Below are 8,446 nucleotides of genomic sequence, written 5' to 3'. Positions count from 1 at the left end.
TGTGCATGCACATGCATGTGTATGTCTGCTCTGAAGATGCCAATATCTGTAATAGCACTGACTGGTGGCAGAAGCAGAATATAAAGCATGAAACAGCAAAAAAAAAATGAAAGGACCACTTGTGATTTGGTGACTAGTATATTTTGCATCTTGTCTTTGCTCATTCATCCTTCAGATATCAAGTAGCACTGAAGAGTAAGATTTGTATCCACATAACATTGCCCCACTGTGCCGACAAATGTAATGGCTGTCATTCCCATATGATATGCTTCACTTCATTATTAACGTCATCCAAAAAATACTTTCCTTTGAGATTAGTTTATTTTGCAAATCACTGCTATTCTGGAACACTGAAGGACAACACAGAAACATAGTCAGACTGCATAGTACTTTGCTTTGCATCAGTTAAAATAAGATTCCTTAAAGATTTTTTACAAGCTTACTTCAATACCTGACTTCAGTTTCTCAAGACAACTCACTCAAGCTTTATTTACAATATTATACTGCTAGTCCCTCACATTCCATGCAATGGTACTATAAATTACGATAGTTTAAATCTAGACAGGAAATGGAATTTTAGGTAACTAAAGATGTCCTTACATTCACCGCTGCAGTATTCATCACATATGGGATTCCCTGCCATTGAATCCTGATGTCCAGCCAGTCTACTAAAGCCTACCATTGCTTTAAGTACATCGAATGTCACCCATATGCTCCTTGCATAGCATAGGGCGTAAAAGTAACGTTCAGATGTATCATCCTCAGAACTTCTTTGCTACAATTTGAACACGGTTTCTACCTGGCCATCTGTTTGCCTACATCTGTTTTCTGCCATGTTTACTACATTTTTGTATTCCAGTGATTACTCCTATTTTCTAAAGTCCTTACCATTGCAGATAAGTACCCAGGTTTTGTTCATTTTGCTGAATTTTTTTGTACTGTTTGGGGTTAATGTGATCCAGGAAGGGTAAATGCCAGTGTGGGAGACAGATTCTCATAAAAACTACCATGTTAAGTGCCTTTTTTGCCTAGGAGCTTCTCACAACCATACGTCTTGTTCAGTGTGTCAGGTGTCCTTCCCGAAAACCCTTCATAGTAGGCTTTCTTGCCTTTCATTGTTTCTTGAGAACCAGTGTTTTAAGCTTCTTGCTAAAGATACAATGGAAGGAACTTCCTGCCCTGAAGGTCAACCATCAGGGAAAAAGAAGGTGAAAAAGGTAAGACCAGAATCTTTCACTGTCCAGACTCTGCAGGGCGTGTCTCCTGAGGTTGTTACAAACCCAGAGGCTCACCTGGCTGTGTTGTTGGATTTCTCTGCCAAGACCAGGTTGGAGGCTGCCGAGGATCTGGCAGGCGGCATGCCCCACAAGGCTTTGCACTTGTCTGTATCGAACGTTCAGGGAGAACCACAGTTGATTGTTTCCAAGGGGTCATGGGGGCTTCTGCAGTTTCTTCTTAGGGAAGAAGTTCCTACTACAGTTGTCGATTGCTGTCCTGAGTAAAAGCCTTCTCAGTTTTCTAAGGTGTACGTTTCCTTAAAAAAAAGCAACATAAAATTAAACATGTTTCTTCTGCTCCTAGGGATCCACAGAGTGAGTGGCAGGCCTTTACTCAGTGGTTATTCAATACACTTACATACATTATTTAAATTAAGGCCTCCTCAAGGGTTTCAGTTCTTGCTCCTCCTTGGCCCTTTTCTCTTCTTAAAAAAAAAAGCCACAGAACTGAGTTTTTCTGAGGAAGAGCTGGATTCTGATTTAGAATCCCTTACTTATTCTACTCAGATTCCTTCTTCTTTGGACTATGGGTCAGAGGAGTTGGAATCTAATAGTTCTGATACTTCTGAGGAAATTTCTTTTAAGGACACAATCTTTAGGGTGATGGAATGTTTTAAATGAGCTTGTGCCCAGGTCTCTGATATCCATAAGAGGGTACTATGAGTTACTGCAGATGGAATCTCAAACCTGTAGCCATTCCTCCTGTTTTGGCTGCTTTACTGGATGTTTTTTCCAGTGGGTCTAAAGCATCTGATTCTCTGCCCCCTGCTCCCAAGAATCACAATAGGTTTTCTAGGGTGCTTCAGGATTGTTCCATCTGTGGTGTCTGTAGCCTCTGATAAGCCACCTAAAATGCTTCTGTAATCCACAGGGTTCCATCCTGGGACCTCTCCTGTTTAGTATCTACTTCTCTGAAGTACAGGCTAACACAGAAGACATCTGGCTAAAGAAGTTCGCAGATGAATACAAACTAGCAGCCACAGTCAAGTCCCCAAATGATGTGGACATCCTACGGAAGGGCCTCACTGAGACAGATGCCTGGTGTCAGAGCCATGGCCTCAAGCTCAGTGCCAAAAAGTGCAGTGTCATTCCCTTTGGTAAAAACTCTGTACCCATGAACTACCACATAGGCAGCAATCTACTTAACACCAAATGCATGATAAGAGACCCTGGGACCCAGGTGGACAGTAGTCTCTCCTTTGATAGTCACATCACCACAGTAGTCAGGAAGTCCTTCTGCATGGCACACCTCATCATAAAAGGGTTCTCATCCAGGAAAAAACAGGTAATTGTTCCCCTCCTCTCGACACTCATTAGACCCATTATAGAGTACAATGCCCCTTTCGGAATGTACCTCACAAGACATCTGCAACAGCTGGAAAGGCCACAGAAGTACCTCACAAAGAGGATTACTGGCCTTAAACAAATACCCTACACTGACCGCCTCAAAAAACTCCAGCTTTACTCCATAGCATATCACCTACTCCGAGGTGATCTCTGCCTAACATATAAAACTATGTCAAACCCAGAGCTGTTGGACATGCTACACCTAAAGAAATCCCAATCCCTCGAAGCTACACGCTCTAGGGACCTAAACCTTTTCACCACAATAAACAGGACATGCTGGAGGGATAGATTCCTGTCCCATAAACTTCCCATACTCTGGAACAGGCTAACCATCTATGTCAGGCAAAGTTCTTCATTAGTACTCTTCAAGAAAAATCTTGATGAGTGGATGGGAAATAAGAAATACACCCCTGGGATCACTTCTATGTCTCTGTTCGACAGTGGCACAGGAAAATAACTTTGTTGGGTGGCTAGGCTTACGTAGGCCCTTGAGTCGATAGCCTAGTACCTACCTATGAACCTATAAATTACTGCCTTCTGACAAGGATAGCAGAACCATGGACAGGTTGGGTAAGAATATTTATACTTGTGCTACCCTAGCTTTTAGGGCAAATAATTATCAGACCCATATGTCTAGGTATGTGTTGACTGTTATTTCTCAGGCTTATCAGCTTTTTTCTGATCTTCCAGACTCTGAGAGTAAATCTTCTGCTCTTTCCTTGCTAGGGACTTCCTCTCAAGTAGTTTGTCATTCTATCAAATTTAGTTATGATGCAGTGGATGCCTCTTCTAGGGCTGCTTCTTTAGGTTCATTAATGAGGAGGATTCTTGGCTTAGGCTTCAACATTTGCCTGATGATATTAAGGCTACGTTGATGGTGCTTCTCTGGATAACAGACTTTTGTTGGGGAAGCAGCTGCTGGTTTAAATCTGTTCAGGACAAGCTGAAGGCCTTCCAGGAATTTAAACGTGTTTGTTTCTCCTGTGCCTAAATTTCAGAGAAACTACCCATCTAAGCTAGCTTTGTTTGTGGGCAATCTCGCCCTCCTGCTAATGGTAAAAAGGGTAGTAAATGGGCTCCTACTGCTAAGGCCATTCAGATTGCAGGGATTCTAAAGCCTTCCTTTCCTGACAAACCAGATGCTATCTGACTATCCACCTGTTCCCGGCCATATTTCTCTTTCTCTTCACGTTTCTATTTCTTTTCCTATTTGGCTTTGAATCACTCAGGATTCTTGGGTTCTGTAAATCTTTCATCAAGGGTATTTCATGGCGTGGATGTCCCATTCTCTTTTTATGGACATTCCTCAGCCTCCCTGAGAACAACTTCCTTTTTTCACAGAGTTTTTTTGAGATCTCTTGTCTCTGGGTATGATTTAAGAGGTTCCTTTGTCCCAAAGAGGAGGAATTTATTCAATAATGTTTCTAGTGCCCATAAAAGAGGGTACTTGGAGACCATTTCTAGACCTCTCTCATCCAAAGACTTTTCTGAAGGTGCCTTTCAGATGGTTGTCCATTCAGACTGTTTTCTCTCTTGCTCCCTCAGGCCTTTCTCATGTCTCTGGCTTTCAAGGAGGCTTATCTCCATATTCCAATCCATCTTCTTTTCAGGAAGTTTTTGCATTCCTCTGTTGCTTCCTGACATTTTCAGTTCTGTGCTTTGCCCTTTGGCCTTTCTACTGCCCCAAGGGTGTTCACCAAATGCTTCACTCACGTGATTGCTTTTTGCAGGCTTCAAAGGATCCAAATATTTCCGTACTTGGATGACCTGCTGATTCAGGCATCCTCTCTGATGATCCTTTTGCAAAATCTTCATTTTCCCATTTCTATTCTTCAGAGCCTGGGGTTCATGATAAACTTCAAAAAGTCTTCCCTGACTCCTTCTCAGGATCATGTCTTACTGGGTTGGAGGATTCAGATGGTGCCAATGCTGGCATCCCTGCCTCCTCCAAAGGTCTTAACTCTTATTTCTTACTTTCAAACTCTTCTACCCCTGGCCTCTGTTACAGCCAGGGAGTTCGTGAGGGCTCTGGGTTTTATGGCTTCTGCCATTCTGATGCTTCCTCTGGCCAAACTCCACATGAGGAAGTTCCATTGGTTTTTGAAGTCGGTGTGGCTTCAACATGCACATCCCCTAGACTTTACAGTTCCTCCTCTTTCTTGTCTCAAGAAGGAACTTCTCTGGTGGATTCAGCAGTTGTCTCTGAATCCAGGGCTGCCTTTTCATGCCCCTCTTCTCTCTTGGTGGATTCAGCAGTTGTCTCTGAATCCAGGGCTGCCTTTTCATGCCCCTCTTCTCTCTTGGTGGATTCAGCAGTTGTCTCTGAATCCAGGACTGCCTTTTCATGCCCCTCTTCTCTCTTGGTGGATTCAGCAGTTGTCTCTGAATCCAGGGCTGCCTTTTCATGCCCCTCTTCTCTCTTGGTGGATTCAGCAGTTGTCTCTGAATCCAGGGCTGCCTTTTTATGCTCCTCTTCTCTCTTGGTGGATTCAGCAGTTGTCTCTGAATACAGGGCTGCCTTTTCATGCCCCTCTTCTCTCTTGGTGGATTCAGCAGTTGTGTCTGAATCCAGGGCTACCTTTTCATGCCCCTCTTCTCTCTTGGTGGATTCAGCAGTTGTCTCTGAATCCAGGACTCCCTTTTCATGCCCTTCTTCTCTCTCAGGATCTGTTTGCTGGCACTTCAGAAGTGGGACGGTGAGCAGCCTTTGGCTCCCTGAAGGTATAGGGAGTGTTGTCACCTCGTCAGCAGAAGGAGACCATCAACGTCAAAGAGATGAGAGCTCTTACTCTGACTCTTCAGGTCTTTCATCCTCTTTTCTCTCCAGGGCCTCTCAAGGTATTCATAGACAATACCACAGTTATGTGGTGTATCAACAAACGGGGGGAACAAACTCTTACCTTCTTTGCTGGCTAGAACTTCTGGTATGGGATCTGGCTGTCAATTATCAAGTGAGTCTTCAGGCAGTTTATACCCCTTCAGATAAGAATATTGTGGCAGAAACTCTGAACAGGCCCTTCACTCAATCCCACGAATGGGATGCTTCACAGGGATGTGTGTTGTTCACCAGTTGGGTACTCTTCAAGGAGAACTTTTTGCCTCCCCTCTAAACAATCAACTTCCTCTGTTTTGTGCCAGGGTCCCAGGTCCTCTGGTGTGGAAGTTAGACGCCTTCTCATTTTCTTGGAAGGGGATATTTCTTTTAGCATTCCCTTCCCTTTCTGTCATTCAAATGCCCTTTTCAAGATTCAACAGGATGCTCCCAGAATCACAGTGATGACTCCCTTTTGGTCGCAATATCACTGGTTCCATCTATGTTTGCATATAGCCAAGGGAAATCATCACAAGGTACCTCACAGGGTGGATTTACTCACATAAGACAAGGGCTTTCATCCATCCCCACCTGTCCACACTTCAACTGACACTGTGGGTGGTAGGGTTTTGATTCCTCATAGGCACCTTTTTTATTACTGAGGACATGCTGCAAGTCCTGCAGGAGGTCAGGAATCCTACTACTAGGAAATCCTACTTATCTAAATGGAAGATATTTTCTATTTGTTGTCTGTCTCGTAACCTGGACCCACTTACTATGGATGTTACTTTGGTTCTCTCTTATTGGTGTGAGTTGCTCAATGCTGGTTTGGCCTATTCTTCTATTAAGGCCTACATATCAGCTCTTTCTTCTTGTCTGCCTTTAACTCCTCCATTAGCTTCTAGATTTGAGGCTAAGTAATTCCTTAAAGGCATCCTTATTAGACCTCCCAGGACACCAATTCCTTTTCCCTGGTATCTTAATTTTGTTCTGGAGAAATTGACTCATGTTCCTTTTGAACCTGCTGTTTTACCTTCCTTGCAACATTGCTCTTAAAAGACATTTCTTTTGTTAGCACTTACTTCTGCCAGATGGATTGAGTTACAAGCCCTTATGGCTTGTGACTTGTCAGGCTTTTTTGATATTCCACAAGGGCAGTGTGTCCTTGCATACTAATCCTCCTATTATGTCTAAGGTGGTTAATGAGTTGAGGGTAGGAGGGTGGCCGAATGGTTAAGGTATTTACCTTATAAACACAAGGTGCAGGGTTTGAGCCTCACAGGGGATAATTGGCTAAGCTTAAAATGGCTCAGAAGGGCAGTTAGCTTAGTATTAGCCTATGAACCTATACAATTACTCAGTCTATTCATTGGCCTATTTTTCCCCTCTTCACAGTCTGACAGTGAGAGGGTGCTGCATACTTTGGACATGCATAGACAGCTCAGATTTCATTTGGATAAAACTAAATCTGTCAGAGAATCTGATCAGTTGTTTGTTTCATTTCATCCTAGGTCTTTATGATTAGCTGTTTCCAAGCAAACTATGTATACCTTGATTGCAAAGGCTGTTTCACTTATCATGGCAACAGCCTTCCTTCTTCTGTAAAGGCTTGTTCTACTAGAGCTGTGGCTTCTTCTGGTGGTTTTCTCAAGAGCTCAGACACTAATTCTATTCTTGAAGCTGCTACCTGGACTTCTGTGCATACTTTTACCAAACATTGCCAGCTGGATGGAATCTCCAGAGCTAGAGCTGGTTTTGCTAATACATTATTCATGGCTTCTTAAAGGGCTCTACTGCTGCTTCCTCCTCCCAAGTTTCTTCTTGAGCTTTGGCACTCTCCCATATGTATTGAATATTACACTGGTGAATGTAAGGACATAGTAGAGTCATGGAAAATCTTACCATAACAGTAGATGTCCTTGCCTTCACTGCTGTACTGTTCTGTCCATCCCTCCACCCCCTAGTCTTGTTCTTTCCTGGATGTGCAGGTTCTCTTTGGTTTTCCTTGGACTGGTGTTGCTACTGGGGCAATCATTTCTGAGGATGGTACAGCTGAACATCACCTTTATGGTCTACATTACGTAATGTATGGGTGATGTTCAACTTACCTTAAAGCAATGATAGGCTTTGCTAGACTGGCTGGATGTCAGGCTTCCAAAGCAGGGAATCCCATATGTGATGAATACTGCAGTGGTGAAGGCAGGGACATCTACTGTTCTGATAAAATTTTACACAACCGTACTATATCACAGTAAATTTCATAAAGACATAGTGTGTTACCCAGTGCTAAATAATAGGAAAAACTGCTTTTTTTATTTCTTTTTCAAATAATGGCAAATTAATGTAATTAAAAATAAAATAGGAAAGCATCTCCAAAAAGGTTAAAAATGTGTAGTGAACTGAATAACTTAAAACTTCTTCATTTTTTTTGGTAGACTTAGAGATGCCTTTTTCCCCCTGTCGATATACGTTTGTAATTAGTTATAACAGTGCCAAAGAGTCATATCAACTGACTCTTCAGGTGACTCCCAGTTGCATGCATTCTACAGAGTCATATCGACTGACTCTTCAGGTGACTCTCAGGTGCATGTATTCTACAGAGTCATATCAAGTGACTCTTCAGGAGACTCTCAGGGCATGTATTCTACAGTCATATCGAATGACTTTTCAGGTGACTCCTATGTGCATGCATTCTACAGAGTCATAGCGAATGACTCTTCAGGTGACTCTCAGGTGCATGCATTCTACAGAGTTGTATCAACTGACTCTTCGGGTCACTCCCAGGTACATGTATTCTACAGAGTCATATCGACTGACTCTTCAGGTGACTCCTATGGGCATGCATTCTACAGAGTCATAGCGACTGACTCTTCAGGTGACTCTCAGGTGTATGTATTCTACAGAGTCATATCGACTGACTCTTCAGGTGACTCCTATGGGCATGCATTCTACAGAGTCATATCGACTGACTCTTCAGGTCACTCTCAGGTGCATGTATTCTACAGAGTCA

This window comes from Protopterus annectens, chromosome 3.part1 (assembly GCF_019279795.1).
Source record: "Protopterus annectens isolate FY-2018-M chromosome 3.part1, PAN1.0, whole genome shotgun sequence".
In the NCBI taxonomy this organism is placed as follows: domain Eukaryota; kingdom Metazoa; phylum Chordata; order Ceratodontiformes; family Protopteridae; genus Protopterus; species Protopterus annectens.
The sequence above is the reverse complement of the archived record's forward strand: the minus strand, read 5'-3'. Positions refer to the sequence as shown.